Genomic DNA, 13,115 nt, shown 5'->3' with positions numbered 1-13,115 from the left:
TGTCACCAGTCGGGTTTCAGAAGTGAATGTTCTTTTATGATGCCACACGGGCGGCTGGCAACAAAATAAACAAACATAAAAACGCATGGGAATTATTTTCATACATGTTACACTTGTGTTTTGGAATATAAGTTTGCAGTGCCTCGGCAAATATTTTCAGGCGAGTAAAATTTTCATGATGTTCCTGTTTTATCAAAGCAACTTTTAAAAGCAAACTTTTCTCCTGTTGTTTAGTCACGTCATAAGTCGCTTGTTAGACGCGACCAGTTTCTACATTGACTTCCAAAAGAGTATTGGGTGGATCACGGGACTGAGGGAGGCTTTACGCCGCTTCCACAACCATTCCAACATTATAACGCCTAGGGACTCCAGGAAGTGGCTCCACAGATTGTACCTATGTTGGAATCGAACCCGGGTCTTCATCATGTCGAGCTAACGCTTTAACTACGAGGCCACCCACTCCCTCTATCAGGAAGTCTGTACAAGCCTTGTGAGATGCTCAGGGTCAATAATTCTTGTCGTACATGTGCGTATTTCTGCAGTAAGATGACCACCAGGGATATCCTGTCGTCCGGTTCATGGCTATACGTGCATTACTTTCATCACATGACAACAGCATGGCTGTTGTACCCGGAACAAGACTCTCCACTTCGTACCTTTTTTTGTGGTATAGGGTAACGATGCAGGCAGACCAACAACGTAGTGGACCGACCTCTGACCCCTCCTATCCGCACCAAGCCCGCCTCTATTTTGGTAAAACACGTACAGCACATCTTCAGCATCCTTCTCACGTGTTTATGTATTTTGTTTGTATTTACGTAAGTTCTCCAATCCTACCTGAAATATGATAGTCGCCATCGGTTGACGCTTAACAGGATCTTGTTGAATCATACCGCCTCTCCAATCAACCCAGGAGTACTAATTAGATATTTATATTTGGTGATGTAATGTTCCTGGTTTGTCAACCTCTAGAATCCAGTGTCGTTATACAGCATCCAATCACTATGTCTGTCTCACTGTACGCGACTGTCTCACTGTACGCAACTGTCTCACTGTAGCACTGGCGGAAACGCTTATACACGCTCCTCCAGTCTCCGTATACCTGCATGCGGCATAAAAGAACACTCACCCACCTTTTTCTATCTCACTCTGTGGCTGCGGCACTGTTTCCGTCAGAGTAATAGGGGCCATTGCGCAAGACAGGATTTATACACCCTAACTATTCCAAAATCTTCTCCTCAGTTCCCATCAATTACAAACACACACACACAGAGAGAGAGAGAGAGAGAGGAGAGAGAGAAAGAATTAAGCACACACAACGCGCACGTAGACTCACACATACCCACACAGAAACAGTCACACAGAGACGGACAGGCGCCTACGTCAAGTCGCAGGCACAGAAACAGACAAACACACAGGTAGGCACAGACAGAGACACTCACATATACACACACAACACACACACACACACACACACACACACACATATACAAAGACAGGGAGACAGACAGGCAGGTCAGATAATGATGCTAATTTTTAATAATGCTAATTTTTGCGCCTACAAGCCAACTCGATGCTGCTCTCTGGCGTTACATACATCATTACCCTGAACTTTCAAAGCAGCTACTACAAGCGCTAAGTGCGACTGAATAGGTCCATACATCTGCTTGTCATGTACCCCCTTTTAAACAGCTGGCTGGACCGAGTACAATGAGGAAGAAGTGCCTGGGGCAGAACCCAGTATGAGACACAGGCCACAAATGTGTGTTTCCCACCGGGATTCGAACCCGGATCTTTGGCGTGAGAAGCCAGGATGCTACTACACCGATGCGCAACAAACACCAAACAGATACAGTTAGACAAATAAATACGCAGAGACATTCGCTAAATCACCCACATGGGCACACAGAAACACACGTATGCACCCATGCATACACTCACTCACTCACTCACTCACTCACTCACTCACTCACTCACTCACTCACTCACTCACTCACTCACTCACTCACTCACTCACTCACTCACTCACTCACTCACTCACATCCTGACCCTGGAGATTTCCCCCGGCTGCCCATGTGTGTGAGAGAGGCCCGGGACGTGCCAATACTCCTGTTTTCATCCCCTTGTTATTATACCTAACACGCAGTGCGGCGATTTTGTCAAAGGAAATTTGAATTGTTCTATTTACTTTCCCGAAGCATATTTATATGAAGCAGGAAACAGGCAGTATCCCGGCAAAATGCCATGTTTGTTGCCGAGGAAACAAAACTATACAAGCTTCACATATAACCCACACACACCAACTTCCCCAAGTGGGGCACGCTAACTTCGCATGATTTGCATGGAAAAAAATATTTTTGATGAATTTGTTTTGAATGAATTGTAACCTGCGGTAAAATTCGTATCCTGTAATTTAATTTGTTTATTTCTGCGGAAATGTGTCTACTGACGCGAAATCTGCAGACAATGGTGTTGTCTGTATTGTCGACAAGAAGGTAGCTGCGGCGGGAAACGTTGTATTCTCCGACATGATCGACATACGTCTGGATGTGGCGTATGGGAAGGTTATTGTGTTGTAGCATGAAGGTATGGCCTGAAGCTAAACAGGTCGTCTTGTTCCTCACTGATCCTGAATAATATATTCATGAGGGTTTTTTTGTGCTGTTTGTATTTTTTTGTGCGTACATGTATGCCTGTGCCTCTGTGTGTGTGCGTGTTTGTGTACGCGTGCCTTTGCAAGTGTGTTTGTCTTTGTGCGTGTGATTGTGTCTTTGTCTCTTCATGCATGTTCATCTCTTACTCATCGGTACATGCTGCGGCAGTGCTGTCAAGGTCACCAATATGTGCATTTGATTCCGTCCTTGATGGAGCAAGCATGACCATCAATTGCAAGTGTATGCATTTGTATGCGAGTATATGTTGATGAAATGAAACATCCCCTCTGTGCAGGTGCGTCCGGTATACAGAGAGACACCTAACTATCAAGGTACGTCCAGGTGCACTGGGTATACAAAGACATCGCAAAGTCTCAGTTCCTGTAAATGCACGCTGTTAAGGCAATACAATCTGTTTTCACAAACCCTACACCCGGAAGTGATGTCAGAAACCGGATGTCAATACACGAGATAGTTATGAATTCACGGGATATACCGCGCACGTCGAGAGCAGGTTTGTGTATACAAGCCAAAACTGGAGTTCTGTTTATGATTGTGAAAACGAAAAGTGTGCATTCTTCACGCGAAAAAGTGTCATGTTATATCGACAAGGTAATGATTTCATATGAAATAACAAGCTGGAACACCTGGCAAATATCGAACAAATAGACCTATTCTTTCATTAAGGAGCAGACGACGTCATGCTAGATACACGAGAAAGCCACTCTGGTATCGTGTAATCCGATTTCCTGTTTAGTTCGTGATAGTTCTAGGTAGTTCCTTCCTCAGTGACGATTGTATACTACAGGTATAAAATCGGTGTTAAAATATAAGTTGTGAAAGTGGTCGAAGGTGGCCATGTGAGGCGCTACAGTTCACATTGTGGCTATCTCTTTTTAATAACACGGAATAACATTTTATCAGTTCAAATATAAAACAAACAAAATAACAAAATATGCTTTAAAAGAACAATGATGAGGGCATTTTTAGGTACGACGCACGAGAGCGACTTTAATAATGATGACTAAAGCGACGTAACTGGCGTTGACTAGAGCTCCTTCATTAACGTTAACGTTGGCTTTCGTAATGGTGGTTACAATGCCTTCGATGACGTTGACTTCAGTAATGTGGGTTACAGCAACTTCAGCAACGTAGAGTGACTTTCATAACGTCGGCTTCAATAATGATTTTTAAAATGAATTTACTAACGTTAGCTAACGTGACTTAAATAGCATCGGCTTCAATAACCTGATTTACGCTTGCTTTAATGATTTAGGTGAGAGCGACTGCAACAGCTTTGGCTTCAGGAAGGTTGGTGAGAGTGGACACATGCAGCTGAGAGGGATATTTTAAACGTTGGTGTGAGCAACTTCCATAATACGGGCGACTGTAGTGTTGGTGAGCCTGACTTCAATCACTCCATGACAGCAGCTTCACCGACGGTAGTTTATACTTCAGATGAGTGTCGATGAGAGCGAGAGATATGCTTCTGATTCTGTCTGCGCCGTTTCCGAGTTTGAATGATTATAGTAAAGTGATGATTGCGAACGCCAACTGAAGTAATTCTTGATTCCATCCCATGTCAAGCTTGTATGATATAACTTGTCAATAATTCTAATTAAAACGACGTCATACTGCTGCACTCACGCAGGCACCAAGCACGAAGTCACTCACTCACTCACTCACAAATGATGAGAAAGTGCCCAACACCACGGTGCTGGGAAAGGATGCGGAATACAAGGCCGGTCTATCAAAGGATCGCCGGATGAATACGCTATCTTTTTGTAGAACTAGTTTTAATTGAGGAAGCCTGTGGTTCGGACTACAGGCAGTGTGACATGTGGCCGCCCAGACTCCCACCCAACACTTCCGCCCAGCGAGCCAGGCAGAGAGGAAGTAGGGCGGCCGACAACCCATGTGACGTCACGGTAGGTACCGCTGCTTGACTAAGTGATTCTATTTATATTCATAAACGTATCTATTTTTATTTGTTTTTGAAATACTATTTTTAAGAATGAGTGTTAATGTATACAAGTTGTTTTTTAAGTTTTGTTTGTGGCTTTTCGTAGGTTGTATGTTGTTTTACGCCGCAATGTTCCAGCTATATGGCGGTATGCAAATAGTAGAGTCCAGCAATCAACAGCATGAGCATAGACCTTTGCAAATGGGATACGATGCCATGTGTCAACCAAGTCAGTGAGACTGACTACCCGATCCCGTTAATCGCCTCTTACGCCAAGAAGAAAATTATTATGTTAATACACACCTCGTCTCGTCATGAATAACGGAATCGTAAACTGAGCAATGTACTTTGTTGATAAATATAGGTGTCCGAAAGTTTCCGCAGGCGAGGTGTCCGGAGTAGGATTGTCCGCACTAAGTGGGGTGTATACAGGACACTCCTTCTTGCAGTCCATTTGTCTGACAAGGCGATGAAAAGGAGGACGGGGTGATGAAAGACCGATCATTTGACAGTCTGAAAAAAAGACTTTATCTTTTTTCGTTATTCTTTTTCTTCGTGTGGAGTAATTACATAATAAATCTACGAAAACATACATTGTCCCACACTCTTTATGTATTTACCTTCCAATTAGAAATGGTACCTGTATCCCATGTGATACCAGTTTGATTGTGTATCTTCGTCGAGTACAATGTTTGATCGGTTATCTTCGTCAGGTTCAGTCGGTTAAATTTTGTATCTTCGTCGAGTTCAACCTGTTTGTGTATCTATCCTCATGCAGTACGATCGTGTTGATTGTGTATCTTCATCGAGTACCCCCGGGTCGATTGTGTATCTTTCTTGAGTGCAACTGGTTTGACGGTGTGTCAAGGTTTAGCTACTCTGTGCCTGCTTGTCTTTTGGTAGAACAGTGTGTGACCAGTGTGCGATTGGTGCGGTACAATCTGTCAGCTAGTGCGTATCATCTGCGTATTGTATTTGTGTATCATCTGTGTATCGTAAGTGTGTAGCATCTGCGTACCATAAGGGTGTATTATCTGTGTATCGTAAGTGTGTATCATCTGTGTATCGTAAGTGTGTATTATCGGTGTATCGTAAGCGTGTATCACCTATGTATTGTAAAGGTGCATCACCTGTGTATCGTAAGTGTGTATTATCGGTGTATCGTAAGCGTGTATCACCTATGTATTGTAAAGGTGCATCACCTGTGTATCGTAAGTGTGTATTATCGGTGTATCGTAAGTGTGTATCACCTGTGTATTGTAAATGTGCATCACCTGTGTATTGTAAGTGTGTATTATCGGTGTATCGTAAGTGTGTATCATCTGTGTATTGTAAATGTGTATCACCTGTGTATCGTAAGTGTGTATTATCTGTGTATCGTAAGTGTGTGTCATCTGTGTATTCTGCGTATCGTACGTGTGTATTATCTGCGTATTGTAAGTGTGTATCATCTGTGTATCGTGTGTATCATCTGCGTACCGTAAGTATGTATTATCTGTGTATCGGAAGTGTTTATCATCTGTGTATCATACGTGTGTATCATCTATGTATCTTAAGTGTGCATCATCTGTGTATCGTAAGTGTGCATCATGTGTGTATCGTAAGTGTGTGTCATCTATGTATTCTAAGTGTATCATCTGTGTATCGTGTGCATCATCTGTGTATCGTAAATGTGCATCATCCGAATACTGTGTGTATCATCTGTGTATTGTAAGTGTGCATCATCTGTGTATTGTAAGTGTGTATCATCTGTGTATCGGAAGTGTATATCATTTGTGTATTGTAAGTGTATATCATGTCTGTGTCGTGTGCATCATCTGAGTATTGTGTGTATCATCTGTGTATCGTAATTGTGCATCATCCGAATATTGTGTGTATCATCTGTGTATCGTAAGTGTGCATCATCCGAATATTGTGTGTATCATCTGTGTATCGTAAGTGTGCATCATCCGAATATTGTGTGTATCATCTGTGTATCATAAGTGTGCATCATCCGAATATTGTGTGTATCATGTGTGTATCGTAAGTGTGCATCATCCGAATGTTGTGTGTATCATCTGTGTATCGTAAGTTTGTATCATCGTACGGGTAGGATTTAATTTTGTATCTTCACCTGATGGGGGAGGGAAGCGTCAGTACGTGATTTATTAATAATGAAGAGGCGTATTACGAACTGACGTATGTAACGAACGGACAGGCATAACGACCTGACGTGTATTATGCATAGATGGATAGTACGAACTGACGGGTATTACAAACTGACGGGTATAACGAACGAACAGATGTAACAAACTGGCGGGTTCAGCGAACTGAACTCGCTCATAACGTACTGACGGATATGACGAACTGACGGCTATTACAAACTGACGGGTATTCGGCACTGAAGGGTATTACGAATGGACGGGTATTTCGAACTGGCAGGTATTACGAACTGACGGATGTAACGAATTGACGGGTATAACGAACGGGCAGGTAATACGAACTGTCGGGTATTGCTAACTGGCGGGTATAACGTACTGATGGGTATTACGAACAGACAGGTGTTACGAACTGGCGGATATAACGAACTGACGGGTATAACAGTCAAATTATTTATGCTGATATTATAGTCGAAATGCGTGTAACGAACTACGTGTACTTCGAACCTAAACTAGCGGTCCCTCTGAGTTCGTTATAACCGTATATTAGTGTTCATATAAACATTGTCATATCACATGATGTGCACTCACGCACACAAATGCACACACACACACATACACACACACACACACATACAGACATACATACGCACACACATACATACATACATACATACATACAGACAGACAGACAGACAGACAGACAGACAGACACACACACACACACACACACACACATACATACATACATACATACATACATACATACATGCACAGTTATGGTAAAAATCAGTGAACAGATTTCTAGGCAACAGTCCAGAATGAATGGCAGTGTGAAAACCAGCACATGTTTACCTCTTCATTACAACTAATACATGTATGAGTTCTTTGTCAGTATAATCTACATACAATACATGCTTAATTAGCGTTCCTACTCTAGGGTAGCTATCACAACGGATACACTATCGTTTTCTGCACATTTGAAGAGACCGGCACTTAAAACATTGCTCCCCGCCTCCTTACATGTTAGAAAGCCATAAAATGATAAAACGCGAGACTAGAATACAATCGTAACTTTTTCTTTGTCTGGATAAAGCGTTTAAAGCGCGGTCGCATTCTACATGTTTCACAGCACTGATGGGGGAGCTAGACTATTCCACTTGGACACCGGCCAAGGGTGTTCATTATTGGCGGCGTGATGTTACCCTTGCGTTTGTCAGTGAGATAAGGCAGCTAGCCTAGTCGGTCTTACAGTCCTTTAACCAAGCATGTTTCTCTTCAGCCCTGTAATGTAAAACGCCTAAATGATACAAGTTAAGATTTCACTTCGGTTCTGAATTTCCTACTTCACCTGGTTTCCTTTTCAATATAGATAGAAGATTTGTGTTGTACTAGTCTTTACACACTTGCAATAATCTGTACTTGACCTGTCATCTGAATGTAAACTACTTGTACACTGAGGGAAATTGACCTATATCTTTGTAAAGAGAATATCGAATTGCTTGCTTTTGCATGTGCAGCTGTGACATTTTCTGTTTTTGTTCAATAATCTGATGAAAAATTAGAAATTAATTTTTTTATGAAACCAAACATGATCTCGTCACTATATGGCTGGAATAATGTCGATCTGACGTAAAACTCAACTCAAGTAAACTATATAGTAGTCTCACTTCAAGACAATATATAACAGGTGAACACATCAAATCTAGAATAACGACGTTCAGCACTTGTTCCAGGCTGCGTTTGATTTATGTGGACGTTTATTTACTTTACACACATATATTTGTGAACAAGGTAGTTTATTTCTGGGACGAAAAGCACCAACGCATCATCGACCTCACAACACCTTACAGTTCATACCCAGTTAATCGAGACATCTGAGAGGTCGAGGCAGGTAGTGTTGATGTATGGGCTCCGTAGTATGCTCAGATACAGTATTTAATACAAGAGGGTATATTTGTTTGTGATTTTACGGTTCATTTTTCAGAAAGCGTACAAGCGGTACTAACGTAGGCTGTCGTACAGAACCCTGAAGTATATATATCCAAGAAAGCCCACGCAAGTCTAGAAAATGTGGCAAGTCTAGATTTCCATAGCTTCAGGAAAATTAAGAAAGTCTCAGGGCTCCATTTCAGTATATTATTATTTTCTAACTACGAACCGTTTTCAGTAATATATGTCCATTTCAGAGACTATAGTTGTTAGTCTATTACTACCGAATCAGCAGGTGAGTCATTCAGAGCGCTGTAAGACGGGACCAAGTTTTCTTGAACGTTTAACTGAGGAATCTAAATTCACTAACGCACTGTTACACATACAAATGAATGCACAAAGTCAATCTAAATTTACCATAAAACAGGGGGCTGGCGTGGTGGAAGATGCCCAGGTTAACTTTAATACACTGAAATGACAAACTGAACATTTTTCAAATGTGTACTGAAAAGCTAAAGAAATGCAACTCTAGTTTTTGTCACGTTTTTAACTAGAATATATAAACATGCACGCTTAATTTTATAAGAGGGCATTTTTCGGAAACTTGCGTTTCCTATGCTTTTCAATATACAAATGTATCCAAGACAAGGAGGTGTGCGGAAAGTGCTGCGCGTTCCCATCCCTCCCTCCAGGTCCGCGTGTGTGTCAAAAATACCTTATCACAGGTGAGTGAGTGAGTTGGGTTTATCACCGATAAGGGAAATATTTCAATATTATCACGTTAGATTAATGTGAGATAAAAACCCGATGAAACTAAAACAACATGCCCGTTCTATAAAGCGACCTCAGCGCCTGCCGTGAGTCTAGGTTAAAACATGGAGTGGCAAACGCCTTAGCTTCGGATTAACGTGTCTTCTTATAATTACTGAATATTGGCCTTTGGTTTGTGATCACCTAAGGTCGCCTGCCTGATCTAGTGGGGACAGGGGAGACTAAAAACTAGTCTCTAAAATGAAAATATTGTACAGACAAAACGGTTCATACTAAAGAAAAATAAGATAATAAAAAAAAATATCATGAAAAGGAACCCAGAGGCTTTCATCATTTTCAGAAACTATTCTACACTTGCATGAACTTTCTCGGATATACAGTGTAATCTGTCAAATCAGGACTTTGTTCAGTCCGGTTTTCTCCATAATCCGGACTGTGATCTGAGTCCCGGCAAAAATGTGCTCAATTTTATCATTAGAGTTAACTTTACAATCTGGAGTCTCACAATTACGGATTACCGACTAATATAACAGTCCCAGAAATAAATTTGCTATCATAACAATGCTTTGTAATCTGTATGACAGACCAGGGACACAGTATCTCTCCAGAGAAAGCAGGGTCTGTGGTAAGATCCCTGAAGTGTAATATCGAAACACGGAGAAATGTTACTTGTTTTTACCCTGCCTGGTTCTCTTCATTAAGGGTATTTTAACAATTAGTTGTGAGTGTCTCATGGATCTGTGGCCAACATACTTCAAGTAAATAAAGGCCTGCAGCAACCCATGCTTGCCACAAAAGGCAACACTGCTTGTCATAAGAGGCAACTAACGGGATCCAGTGGTCAGGCAAGCTGACTTGGTTAACACATGTCCTCGGTTCCCAGTTTCGGAGATCGATGCTCATGTTGTTGATCGTTGGTTTGTTTGGTCCAGTCTCGATTATTTACAGACCACCGCCATATAGCCGGAATATTGATGAGTGCGGGGCAAAATTAAACTCACTCACGCGCGTGAATAAAACTTCTTGTATGTGCGCGTCGGTTCGTCGTTTGGAGACTGACTATTACTGAGGGCGCGTGTTTACCTGTAAGTTGTTGCAATCGAAGGTGCAGATATATACTCGTGAGATCTACACAACGCAAGTGGCATGCATTACTTCTGGCTTTCCACACCTGTTGATGTTGCCTTGATACAAATTGAACGATCTGGCTGTAACGATGCATCAAACTACCAATGGATTGCAATTGTTAAGTTTCCGATAGTAGGAACGAAACAGTATCAATGCATCGATAGTACGTCTGACTATCGATAGTTTTAGTAACTGACTTCCTTCTACTGATAATGCGCAGAGCAAAATACAGGAAGTACCAGATTGACTCACTTTCATGTAGAGCTACCCGCGCATGTTACCGGCGACTCGGAGTTTGAATTTGTGAATAACAACACGTATAAGGTTGAACTATTTACTTCATGTGGGTTTCAAGTTTCTTATCAGTTATAACTAGAGACTTAAACTACTTCAGCTTGTTTGAATTTCATATAAACACTATGCATTCATTTAGGAAAAGACTTCAAATGCGACGATTCAAGGAGGAAAAAAAACCTATTGCAATAGTACTGAAATTGTTGTATCGTAATGGTATGTTGCAGTACACTATCGCTATCGTAATAGTATGGTGAAGTACACTATCGCTATCGTAATAGTATGGTGCAGTAAACTATCACTATCGTAATAGTATGGTGAAGTACACTATCGCTATCGTAATAGTATGGTGCAGTACACTATCGCTATCGTAATAGTATGTTGCAGTACACTATCACTATCGTAATAGTATGGTGCAGTAAACTATCGCTATCGTGATAGTATGTTGCAGTACACTATCACTGTCGTAATAGTATGGTGCAGTACACTATCGCCATCGTAATAGTATGTTGCAGTACACTATCGCTATCGTAATAGTTTGGTGCAGTAAACTATCACTATCGTAATAGTATGCTGAAGTACACTATCGCTATCATAATAGTATGGTGCAGTACACTATCACTGTCGTAATAGTATGTTGCAGTACACTATCGCTATCGTAATAGTATGCTGAAGTACACTATCGCTATCATAATAGTATGGTGCAGTACACTATCACTGTCGTAATAGTATGTTGCAGTACACTATCGCTATCGTAATAGTATGGTGCAGTACACTATCGCCATCGTAATAGTATGTTGCAGTACACTATCGCTATCGTAATAGTATGTTGCAGTGCACTATCGCTATTGTAATAGTATGGTGAAGTAGACAATCGCTATCATAATAGTATGTTGCAGTACACTGTCGCTGTCGTAATAGTATGGTCCAGTACACTATCACTGTCGTAATAGTATGGTGCAGAACACCATCGCTGTCGAAATAGTATGGTGAAGTACACTATCACTGTCGTAATAGTATGTTGCAGTACACTATCGCTATCGTAATAGTATGTTGCAGTGCACTATCGCTATTGTAATAGTATGGTGCAGTACACAATCGCTATCGCAATAGTATGTTGCAGTACACTATCGCTATCGTAATAGTATGGTGCAGTACACTATCGCTATCGTAATAGTATGGTGCAGTACACTATCGCTATCGTAATAGTATGGTGCAGTACACTATCGCTATCGTAATAGTGTGGTGCAGTACGCTATCGCTATCGTAATAGTATAGTGCAGTACACTATCGCTATCGTAATAGTATGGTGCAGTACACTACCGCTATCGTAATAGTATGGTGCAGTACACTATCGCTGTCGTAATAGTGTGGTGCAGTACGCTATCGCTATCGTAATAGTATGGTGAAGTACACTATCGCTGTTGTAATAGTATGGTGCAGTACACTATCGCTATCGTAATAGTATATTGCTGTACACTATCGCTATCGTAAGTGATAGTTGTTTCCCCCGCAGTAGTCACTCCTACAGAAAGACAAGGAACAGCTAAACCAGACATGTAGACTGGTTCTCGGACTCTCCATAACATGTTTTGCTTCCCCAACCCAGAAACGGACTTTCGAAATGGGGATCTGATGCTACAGTGGAACGGGGTAAGAATATTTCCTTTACCGACCATCACCTATTTTACACCTGTCTGCGTGCTGACAACATCGACCACAGGGCCATCTGGTTATGTCGCTGCAGATTCAATGTGATAACGCTCAGATAGTAAAGGGTGTCCATGGAGTATACAGCTGGTTCGGTGGTCTCGTGTTGTCAACACATTGTAAGACACAGATGGGGCAGATAGTCATGGGTTCGAACCCATAACCATCAAGGGTCGTCCCCTGCTGTGCTAACACTAAACATAACAGTGATTGTGTGCTTACTTAAGTACGGGGTAACGGTGGAGTAGCCTAGAGGTTAAAAGGCTTGCTCGTTACGCCGAAGATCCGGGTTCGATTCCCTACAGGGACACAGTGTGGGGAGCCACTTTTAGGTGTCCCCAGCCATGCTGCTGTTGGAGTACAACGTTGCTAAACGCGGCGTAAAGCAATACTTACTCAGTCTCTAAAGTATGAGCAATTGGCACCGTTAAAACATCCTGATTAACCTTTACTAAGCTGAAGAAAGGTTTTCAACGGGAAAAGAAACGATACGTCTCTCACTGACGGTGGCTAAAAAGGTCCACA

Source organism: Haliotis asinina, chromosome 4 (genome assembly GCF_037392515.1).
Source record: "Haliotis asinina isolate JCU_RB_2024 chromosome 4, JCU_Hal_asi_v2, whole genome shotgun sequence".
NCBI lineage: Eukaryota > Metazoa > Mollusca > Gastropoda > Lepetellida > Haliotidae > Haliotis > Haliotis asinina.
The sequence above is the reverse complement of the archived record's forward strand: the minus strand, read 5'-3'. Positions refer to the sequence as shown.